Raw genomic sequence first — 12,364 nt, 5'->3', positions numbered from 1 at the left:
TCGGCATAGTTACCCTTTCGCAAAAGACGATGGATTCTGCCTACTGGGAATTGAAGGCCAGCCCTGCTGGAGCGGGACTTGCTCTTTCCCTTGACTTTTCCACCTTTGCCGCGACCAGACATTGTTCAATATTCTTTCGTAATAAGATGAGAGGAAAAATTGCGGCCTCCCATGAATCAAGTCAGTTTTGTTACTACTTCAAGCGTGCACCCGAGTGCATCAAATGAAAAGCAAGGCAGTTGGCGCGAATTGAAACACGTACTGTAATTTAAATGAAGTCGATAAATCGGCGGACACATCTAATTTTGCTGAACGAGTGAGTCATCATGCCACCAAAAACTAGCGGAAAGGCTGCAAAGAAGGCTGGTAAAGCCCAAAAGAATATCTCCAAGGGAGATAAGAAGAAGAAGAGGAGGAGGAAGGAGAGCTATGCCATTTACATCTACAAAGTTTTGAAGCAAGTGCATCCTGACACTGGCATATCTAGCAAAGCTATGAGTATCATGAACAGCTTTGTTAATGACATCTTCGAGCGTATTGCTGCTGAAGCTTCTCGTTTGGCCCATTACAATAAGCGGTCAACTATCACCAGCCGGGAAATCCAAACAGCTGTGCGCCTTCTTTTGCCTGGTGAACTTGCCAAGCACGCTGTAAGTGAGGGTACGAAGGCTGTTACCAAGTACACAAGCTCTAAGTAAAAATCTTCTTCAAGATTTTTCATTTCAAACGGTCCTTGTCAGGACCAACACATTATTCGAAAGAGTTAAATCACGAAATTTGCTTCATTCTGTTATGTAGAAACACCTTGAAATCCAATTTCTATATGCTGTTAGTAAAAAAGTAAAGCACATAGCGGAGATGTGTCGTGCTTGTATACGAAAGGCATTTACTCGCCGGAGATCTACACTTAGTCATAATAATTTACTTTTAAAAAGTGGTAATACATTCCGTGTTAAGTATAGTAGTAGGTGCACACGGATCGGAAATCAGGTTATTTTAATGTGCCGTGCAAATAAACAGGCTGTTAGTGTAAGAAATAGTGGGTATAACGCTTAGAATATCGATTAATCGCTATGAAATAATGTTGATAAATTATCTCTTGAAAGTACTATAAAATTAATGTTTCTAGTATTTTCGTACTTGAAGGATAATGAAATTTGAAAAAGAGATGCCAACAGCACCTGGTGTTCCCAGGCGGTCACCCATCCAAGTACTGACCAGGCCCGATGCTGCTTGACTTCGGTGATCGGACGAGAACCGGTATATTCAGCATGGTATGGCCGTTGGCAACTACCTTTTCTTCAATGTCCTGTTAAGGAAGTATGTTTTAAGTAAGAATTGACATTATTAACTATAAAGGCAAGCATATTAACGTCGTTAACATTACTTGGAATATACTAATATTCGAATAAATATTTGAATGTTCGAATGATGAGTGATTCGGATGTTCATAGTGCCACTATGTCCTATCGAGTTTACTATCACGAACCACGTATGAAATTGTATATAAATAAATAAAAATAAATCCTTTATTAAGTATTGATTACAGGAAAAAGGCAAACTTACATTCTTTAATGTACACAATGAAATGTATGAAAGATATTTTTAAGATATGTTTCACTTACCCTTTATAACGCAAGGTAGTTTTCAGTGTAGCATCCTCTTCAGCTGCGAGATAACGTAAGGCAGATGATCATTCAGTCGTGAAGCACTAAAATGTAATATACATTTTAACTATTATCGATAAGAATTATTTACTGCAGGGATGCAAATAAAGTGAGGCAAATTAGTAAATAAAAACCGATACTGTAACTGATAATGTAATTACGTATCTGTATTAGTTGTATATACAGTAATCGCACGATTATCCGCGGAGTTGGATGTTGGCATAATCGCGCATAATCAGCAGTATGAGCAGAAAAGGGAAATGAAATGAAATCTTTAGATTTACGTCGCATACTTATACCGGTTACGCTAAAGGAGACGGTGATGATGAGTACTGAATGAAGAAAGTGGGAGGAAACGGGAGAAACCCGAGAAAACCCATGAGCACGGTCTTTATGCACGACAAAGTTCACACGGCACGAGCTGGGATTGAACCAGGGACCCCAAGCACCGGAGGCCAAAAAAGGGACAAAAAGTCTTTCGTGCAACTTTCGTTTTCGGTAAAAAGTTTACACATAATTTAGAAAGAGTAGTTTTCTGGTCTTTTTATTTCACAAGTTGGTTCATGTCTATATTTTTTACATGCATAAAAAATTTTTCAACTCCCTTGCTTAGTTCCTGTTAAAGACCTCTACCTCTGATTGTATTTTTTGCACATATTCTTATTGTTTTCAGACAACATTTCTAAGAGCGTAATTTATCGTCAGCAAGAAAAGAAAAGGAAAGCCTCGGATAGTGGAATGTGTACTGTATATATATATATATATATATATATATATATATATATATATATATATATATATATATATATATATATATATATATATATATATATACGTATTAGTATATAGTTTTATTTTATACGTCTCCTATTATTACACAATGTGCAGATATTGTGAAAGCGCAAGTAAATATGTATAACTCCCCGTTCTGCACTTAATAACTTGAAAGAAGTTCGGGGAAGGTAGTGTAACAGAAAGTGCAAACAGAAATGAGGGTTTACAGGCATTTAATATTATTCCGTAGTAGTATGATTTTTTGTAAAATATATATATATATATATATATATATATATATATATATATATATATATATATATATATATATATAAACATACATATTCAATGATATAGTAAGAGGTTAGCAGCACTGATAGAACTGCAGAAAGTACAAAACCGTTAATAAGAAAGAGAGAGAGATGGTGGCCGCTTTTGTGCTTTTCATTGGCTAATTCCGAATTGCGCGCGAATACGTACGAGATTTCTTTCTTTTTCCTCTTCGCAGCCCAGATGTTGCCAATTAGAAGTTTTTAGTACTACATTTGTATGAAAATGTTGCCTTTAAGAAATGTGGTTTGCATACGGAGAAAAGAGCAAAATGAATATTTATCTTAGTGGGCATGAAAAAAGACGAAACATTTTGCAAGATGGACACACGAACTTCCTTAATGCAGGCGTTCAGTACATTATTGTAAAGAAAAAAACACTAAAAAGAATTACTTCAATATCCCTAGCAACATTCAACAATTCATAGAGAAAAATCTTTATTTTGAGAACAATGGAAAACTATGTAATTGTAGATAACTACTAAATTTAATGATTAAGGAAAACGTTTAGGCCCGGCCCTTCAGAAAGAAAGTGCACAGAATTTTCTCTCATGGAAGCAATTGCAAAATCAACATTTTGTTTGCAGTTATAATTAGAGGATCTATATACAGGGTGTTCGAAAAAGAATGTATCCTCTTGAAAGAAAATATTCTCTGGGCCCCTAATCCTTTATATACCGAAAGGAAGTTTGTATAGCATTTTTTCTTACCTTCGTTAGAAGAATTGAAAGTGACTACTATCGTGACACGGGAGATATTTGATCGATAGTCGAATTACTCCCATGTTCGAATGAACACGTCTCTTGTAAGGAGAGGAAAGGCTTCTGTGATCCGCTATCGCAGCTGTGTCATATCTGCAGAGAATGTTAGGACACAAACGTGATCTTTGAGAGCCTCGTGAAAAGAAGTCGCATAGTATCATGTGTGGAGACATCGGGGCCATCTGAAGAACGCTTCATCATTAGGACCAAGGGCGAGTTACGAAACACTCTGGGATATATTTATTAACATAACTTCTCGTCATTCTGCAAGTGTGGTGGAGCTCCATCCTATTGGAAAAGGAAACCTCGGGAGCCCTCTTCATGTGTAGGTATCGTTCACATCTGAAGCATGTGAAGATAGATTACTGTACTATCGTGTACCTAAAATCATTTTCTACGAATACGAACATGTCTACACTGAAGGCAGTGCAGCTCTTTTTCTCTTTTTTTTTTGGTCATGTATTGTAACGCGGGGCAATGCACACAATAACATGTAATGTTGTGTATCATCATAAAGGGCCAGGGCGATGATTGGATCTTGATGGACGTGGAGAACTGATAGGTGATGTGAGTGGTATTGTGATCTATGGTTGTATGTTTACTGATGAATGCATAAGGAGAGGTGAAGGGGTTGCCTTTTTTTTTATGTCGATCGGCAGGGAAGCGATTGGGAAACTTTTGACTTTGTTTTTCAACCGAATATATTGATTGAATAGGTCGCCGACAATTTTACGGGGCGTCACGTCGTTGCCTTTTTCATGTCGATCGCGAGCGAAGCGAGCGTTTTTTTTTTTTTTTTTTTTACCGACAATATGTATTGAATCGGTTGCCAACACCTTTAGGGGCGCGTCACGTCCTTCTTTCTGTGCTGATCGCGAGCGAAGCGAGCGCGAAATTTTTGACTTTTTTTTTTTTTTTTTTACCCACAATATTTATTCAATCGGTCGCCAACACTTTTAGGGGTGCGTCACGTCCTCTTTTCTCTGCTGATCGCGAGCGAAGCGAGCGCGAAATTTTGACCTTTTTTTCTCTTTTTAATTCTTTTTTTTTTCTTTAAGAAAAAATATTGATTTCATAGGTCGCCAACATTTTTACGGGATGGAACATCGTTTATTTGTTTTTCCAACCGTCTTTCTGTCTTGAGCCCCCGCCAAGTTAACTTTATGGTGGACAAAAACTATGTGCGGTGGGTTACCGCGGGGTTCTCCCGTTTCCTCCCACTTTCTTCATTCCACCACCATTTCAATCATTTCTCATAATCAGCGCCTCTTTTAGCCTAAGCGGCATAACGTGGGACGTAAAACAAAGATTTCCTTTAGTTGCTTTCTGTCTTGATTACGAGCGCGAAATTTTTTACTTTTTTTTTCTTTCTTTTGATATTATTCATTTAATAGGACGGCAACACCTTTACGGGCCGCCGCGTCGTCGTTTACACTTCTTCAGCCCATATTCTTTCTGCTTGTTCGTTTTCCGGCATCTTGTTATCACCGCCCGCGGGAATGCCTATGTCTTTCATCGCTTTTTGAAGCAAATCTTTAATAAATATGCACTCTCACATTTCTACTAATATGCATACCACAGTGGATAGACTGTAACTAGGAAAGCAGAAGCCTGCATATCATATTATTTAACAGTTGAAAGTGAACTGCCATTTTAAGTTTGATTTTGATCAGATGAGTGCAGTTCAACTCGTCGACAATTGTGAAGATTCTCGAGGTTAGGGACCATCCATTTTGTGCTTTGTAATGAAAATGGCTGCAGCCAAACTTCTCTGATCTGAATGAAACTTGGCATGATGATACATCTTGACCTGCTCTACAAGTTTATTTAGTATTTTCCGTTGCGCAGGCTTTTGCTTCTCCAGGTTCTCCCATGGAACTGAGAAACGTATTCAGTCGAACTTCTGCGGTAAGTCAGTATATCATCCTGAGAAGTTTGATCGAGATAGCAGAGGTTCGACTATTCGTTTTTCAATTCCATGTGATATTACAACACGGTGAACTAAATTTATATAGAAACACTTTGATTTTGTTTTGTTTTTTGCTAGCATTAAACTGAGAAAATGTTATTGAATAGACAGAGAACACCACTCAAAGAAAAGTACATCATAAGAATATATATATGGTTGCTGTGGTTCTCGGTTTAATTTGCTAGTTAAGAAACTTGCTCTAAATAAGTACATCTTACAGGTGAAAAACTAAGCCAGGCGATAGAATTAAATATAAAGTTATACACTTTTATTTTACGTTTACTAGTGTTGGGTTACTACTGTAAAATAAGTCAGTATATATGAAAGATAACTGTATTAGGTACTATTTTCCACCGGCGGTGTATTCTTGCATAGTGTACTTAATGTTTACAAGCGGGGCGCTACTAGTATGGATGCATGACAAGTGCTATTGAAACTCGAAAACTAACTGGTTTCCACTACCCTTGCTTATACGTATACCCGCGTCGCCTTCGCTCCTGTTCACTTTGGACGCACATTCTTGCTATCGCTCAGGCCCCCAGCTTTCTCCTGTTTTGGCTCCCTTAAATAGTATTCGTGCTTTTTATTGGCCACCTGGCAAAGCACTTGTAATGATTTTACACCAGTAACTCTAAAATACATGTGTATTACTTTATTTAATTCTGTCGTCTGCAGAATTTTTTTTTTTTTCGTACAAATATGCCTTTTCATGCAGAACACTGAATTTTGCCTGTAAATTTTTGAGAATATGCTGTGACGAAACTTGAGCACCGTTCTTCTTTTCTTTCTTATCACGAGTCTTCTTTAGCCTAATGAGCACAATCATCACACGATAACGACTATTCTTTTCATTTAACTTGTAAACAAGTTGAACTAATAATAATAATTGATGTACAAAGGAGAAGTGTCCTACATATTTGAGGTAAAAAATAAAATAAATATACTTCTACTTCATCCGTGTTTACAAAGTTAAATGTTATCGATTTACAAAAAATGGTCACCTATCCACACACTGACCAGGCTCGACACTGCTTGACCATACATATTAAAACATCGGTCCCACTGAATACACAAGTAGTAAGCACATTCACATAAAAATAATTAGGATTACAGTATATAAAATGTGTTAATTAAAATAGCAAATGCCTTACCTTATCACAGGCGATCCAAAGCCACTGCACATCATCTGCTACGCACACTATATTCCTCCAATATTTCACTCACTTCCTATATCACGCAACAGAAAATATTAATAAAATTCACTTAGCAACATTTTCATTTTTAATCAACAATACGTATAACAATTAAGAATAAAATTAATTGTGAGCACATTGTTATAATTAGAATACTGTTTTTATTCGTTTACAAATATGGGATTAATATAGAGCTGGCAGCAACAATATATACAACTCATCCTGTATGTATCGTAAATCCTAACTTGAGAAGACATCTCTGACGCAAACAATGAGACAAGAAATCAAATACTATATCCGACACATTTGGGGTTTATTGAACTTCAATGTTGGAAGATACCACCTTGTCGGTAGTACAAATGTAATATCCTTACAACACGCGGAACTTTTGCCAGGCATATCTAGGAATTTGGGAAGATTAATTGATATCCTTAATGTGCAATGTATGATTATGACGCATTGTTATGTACACGCAGACGGAACCAGGACAATCTATAGATGACATTTGCACTGTGTTTGGACAATTTGTTCGCAGAAAGTAACCGTTTTTGTCTATGAATACTTGAGAACATGGAAGGTATGAGATATACATTTTATGCGCAAATATTATAATACAAATCATTGTTAGTTTGGTGGATGCGTGAAAGAAAGAAAAGGAGTAGATTTTTGCAGACGTCCGGATATAAAGCGAGAACTGAGAATACGCATCTATAACATCTATTTTCTTTGTGTTAATGATATCGATGAACTAAACGGGGAAACTAAAATACAACTGTTTGCAGTATAATTCGAAGTATAGTCAAGTGCAGAGGCGTACTCACGGGGTGTCCACCGGGTGCGGACTCCTCGCAAAAGTTCCTAAGTGAACATACATTTGCAGACTTTCTCATTAAATGTAGTTATTAACAGGGAAAATATTGATGTATCATCAATATAAATCTGATCTTACACTTCATCTGTACTCTGTCTGTATCATGTTTTTGTGAAAAAGTAAGTGGAATATTTATCGTGTTTTCGAATGCAGAATAATAGTATATAGACATAGTGGCTTGTAGTATTGGAACCTTGCCCCCCGAAGCTTGGATCCCTTAGAAGAAAAAAAAAATGCATGCGCGCCTGGTGAAATGGTTAACGAATTCAGTTCACTCGATGAATCGACAGATAGTAATACACATTTCGACAGATCGACAGCATTCGACAGATACAGACATATGAAAGTAGCACAAGAATTAGGCGAAAGTCCGTGCGTTTCCTCAATTCACGTAGGAAACAACAGAAAATATCAACTACCATAAAATAATCCGTATATATATTTAATTTATTTGGAATAAAATAAATATAGAAACAACCTGTTCATACATAACTACGGTAAGTGCGTTAATTGCTAACGTAAGAACAAATATGAAACAAGGCACAAAATAAAAAAGAAAAATAAAGTTAAAGGGAATAAATATTTAGGCTTGATTGTCATTCGTATTAAGAAGCTGGGTAATAAAATGTTAAAATCTACAGAAAATTATGAAATTAAATCAGGATTTGAAATAAAAGTCTATACATTGGAAGTAGGCCAGGGAGTTTGCAAGGCAGATGTGTGCGACACGCGTTACTTTATAGATTCCCTTCATTGAACTATAGTAAGCAGTACGAAGATGGTACTTTGCGTATAATCACAGGAAGGATTGAAGTTAATTACCATGGTAATATAATTATTTATTGATAAGTATTTCCATAACTAAACCAGGAACTCCACTTCCAACCTGGACACCCAACCACCCCCAGAGAAATAAGTGACATCATTCGCCGCCTAAACAGCCGCAGGGCAGCAGGGCTCGACAAGATCACACCACTGGCGCTGAAGAAGGCTCCGAGAAAAGTGTTAGTTCTCCTGACTAAGATAACGAACGGAATACTCCGAACCGGACACTTCCCAGCCGTATGGAAAGAAGCCCGCATCAGCATGATCCCAAAGCAAACCGGCAAACGCACAGAAGCCACCTCATACCGCCCGATCAGCGTCCTCTCCCACCTGAGCAAGGTGGTAGAACGGATCATCCAACGAAGGCTACTCAACCACGCCCAGGAAGTGAACATCCTGCCCGACCATCAATTCGGTTTCCGGCCCGAACACAGCACCACGCATCAGTTAGTCCGGGTCGTAGACCGAATAACACACCAATACAATGCAGGAGGCCACACCCTGGGACTGTTCCTGGACATAGAGAAAGCATTCGACAGGGTGTGGCACAGAGGACTGGTGCACAAACTCATCCAAGCGGGCTTTCCAACATACCTGGTGAAGATCATACACAACTTCCTGACAAACCGCTCGTTCAGGGTATCACACGCAGGAGAACTAACAAACGCCAGACAAATAGCAGCAGGAGTACCCCAGGGCTCGTGTCTATCACCGCTGCTGTACACCATCTTCACAGCAGACATGCCAACCACCCCTCGCACGTTGCTTGCGACATTCGCAGACGACACGGCAGTCTTTGCTAGCTATTCCAACCATCGCTACGCGGAAGCAGCAATAAACAGACACATCCATCTTCTGGAGAGTTGGACAAGGAAATGGAAAATTAAAGTCAACGCCACGAAAACAGCCCTGGTGGACTTCACACAAAGGTACAAACGGAAGGAGTACGACGTCAGATTTCAAGGGACACAGTTGCAGACCACGGACCAAGCCAAATATCTAGGGGTGACACTAGATAAAAGACTAACCTTTGCCCAACACGTCAAGAAAACAGCAACGAAAGCAACAAGAACATTCGGAGCCCTGCTGCCAATACTACTTAGCAACAGCTTTACACACGAAGCAAGACGCCAAGTCTACACTCAGTGCATCAGACCTATACTACTGTATGCCCATCCGGCGTGGCAGCATGCAGCACTGACCCATCTCCGCACTTTACAACGAGTCCAAAACCGAGCTGCCCGAGCGATCACTGGCCACGCAATGGGCACGAGAATTGACCAGTTGCACGAGGACCTAGACCTTCCAACACTGGACGAAGTCCGACAAAAACTTACAGCACGATTCTGGGACACCATCCGTAACCACGACAACGCAGCAATCAACACCATCGCCACGGCTGAACCAACCCGGAGAGCATACCGCATGCCAAGGCCACACTGAGATATAAACAACGTCATGTAGAGCAAGCAAAGGGCTAGCGACAGTAGCAGCCCAACAACACCAATAAATTCACAAAAACATCGCCAGAGAACAACACAAATAGAAGGCATGGGCAAGAGCCCGACACTTCGGAAAAACGAAAACCCGCCAGAAACACTGAAACTGAAACTGAAGCGAAAATTTCATTCTTCAGTATCGTTGAGTTTATTGCAGAAAGCAATGGCAGATACGGCATCAGCACCTGCAGCCCCGGCACAGGCTTCTCCTAAGAAGTCTGCAAAGCCTAAGAAACCAAAAACAACACCTTCTCATCCAAGAACATCAGAAATGGTGAACAACGCCATCAAGAATTTGAAGGAAAGGGGAGGAAGTTCACTGCAAGCTATTAAGAAATACATCTCTCAGAACTACAAAGTGGATGCCGAGAAGCTTGCTCCATTTATCAAGAAATACTTGAGAAGTGCAGTTGCTTCTGGGTCTTTGGTTCAGACCAAGGGAAAAGGTGCATCTGGATCGTTTAAGCTTAGTGCTTCATCGCTGAAGGAGAAGCCTGAAGGTGGATCTTCAACCAAGGCGAAACGATCAGCATCAAAGGAGAAGAAGCCTGCGAAAAAGCCAGCAGCTAAACGTCCCAAGAAGACTGGTGAAAAGAAAAAGGCTGCTGCTCCCAAACCTAAGAAATCACCATCTAAAGTGAAGAAGGCAAAAACTCCCAAGAAGCCAAAGGCCCCGAAGCCAAAGAAGGCTACAGCAAAACCGAAAAGTGCTAAGAAGGCTGCACCAAAGAAGAAGTAAATGTGTCAGTAAATCATCTGACATTTTAAAACGGCTCTTTTTAGAGCCATCAAATACTTTGAGAAGAGTAAAATTGTGCTTTTCCTATCATTATCACATGTTCATTCATAGCAATGTATAGTATACACGCAAGGGACTTTGAGTTTTCTTTTTAACCGAAGCACTTCTTGATGTAAGTGCTTTATAACAGAGGGGAATTGAGGGTGGGGAAAGAAAGCTTTCACGGGTGTCAAGAATGGTGTACTCGAAAAAAAATGGGGAACACATTACGTAATGTCAATTTGTGATCACTTACTTTTTCCTTGTTCCTATCTTCAAGTAGCGAAACAGTACAGAAAACGCACTTAATGCATTTGTTAGAAAAACTTTTGCAGGCTGACTGGGTTCGATTCTCGGTGGGAGCTCAAATGTTTCGCATTGCACGTTAATAAGTAGGTCCACGTTTGAAACAGCCTTGCTGCTGAAAGGGACACTAAACTAAAATCAACTCTTTTCAAGGCTGGGGTGAAAGAAATGTTCGAACTTATTACAACTCGTGAAAGTGAAGTAGACTGTTTCAATTTAACGTCGTACTATTATGATTTTTATGATAAAGGAGACGGGTGATTACGCCTAATGAATGATGGAAATACTGGTGTAATGAGAAAGTGTTAGGAAAAGGGAACACGCTAATAACCACGGATACCGTCTTATAATTCGTAATATTGCTATAAAGAAAAATAGTAACACCAGCAGAAATGTAGGTGTACAATTGAACTGATGTTAAGTACAAACAGACACTTAAAGAAAGTTTAGTTTAACGTTTGCATTCAACAGCAGCGACCTCTGAGAAAATATTACTTTTGCTACCTTGGAAGAAGTACATATTTCGCCTGCGAGTTCTATGAGATTAATAACGTTGAGAAGGGCAAACAGTGGTTGAATCGAAGTTAACTTATGCAACATATGGCAAAATCGAATCCTTGACCACATAAAACGAAGATAATCAATCGGTAAACATAGGGGAAAACTAAAGAATATACTTGAAAGATAGGATGATATACGAAACGAGAGGAAAACGAAGGTAGATGTATTAACTATGCAACATACGGCGTGAGAATTTAAAAAAAAAAGATAACAAGTATGGACAAGATCCTTGTTAGGATAACAGCATCTCTAAGTAGTGTATTGGTCCTAAAAAGGACCGTTTTTGAACTCAGTGCCAGAACTTCAAACTTAAGCACGTTCCCCACGGATGCGGCGAGCAAGCTGAATGTCCTTAGGCATGATTGTGACTCTCTTTGCGTGAATAGCACACAAGTTGGTGTCTTCGAAAAGCCCTACAAGGTAAGCTTCACTTGCCTCCTGTAAAGCCATGACAGCTGAGCTTTGGAAGCGAAGATCTGTCTTGAAATCTTGTGCAATTTCTCGGACGAGTCGTTGGAAGGGCAGCTTGCGGATGAGCAATTCAGTGCTCTTCTGGTAACGACGAATTTCTCGGAGAGCCACAGTACCAGGCCTGTAACGATGGGGCTTTTTCACTCCACCGGTAGCTGGAGCACTCTTTCTTGCAGCTTTGGTGGCAAGCTGCTTTCGAGGAGCTTTGCCTCCAGTAGATTTCCTAGCTGTCTGCTTGGTACGTGCCATTGCAACTGTCACGACTTGTTTCAAATAATTGCGCGCTGAATGAAGTCAAGTTATATAAAGAGCAAAACCGTTAAATCAAGCTATTTCTCATTGGATAAAGTCAGTCGAAAA

At 39.4% G+C, this 12,364-nt stretch overlaps 1 non-coding gene across 1 annotated transcript; it reads right to left on the bottom strand.

Annotated features, from left to right (window-relative positions):
• Positions 1–1,169: 1,169 nt before the first annotated feature.
• LOC145677892 (5S ribosomal RNA) lies at positions 1,170–1,288 on the bottom strand. The gene has a single exon (XR_014130081.1). It is a non-coding gene; the product is annotated as a 5S ribosomal RNA (ribosomal RNA).
• Positions 1,289–12,364: the final 11,076 nt, after the last annotated feature.

Source organism: Thermobia domestica, unplaced genomic scaffold (genome assembly GCF_964235325.1).
Source record: "Thermobia domestica unplaced genomic scaffold, izTheDome1.hap1.1 HAP1_SCAFFOLD_1569, whole genome shotgun sequence".
NCBI classification, from domain to species: Eukaryota; Metazoa; Arthropoda; class Insecta; order Zygentoma; family Lepismatidae; genus Thermobia; species Thermobia domestica.
This window is presented reverse-complemented; position numbering and strand designations above follow the sequence as displayed.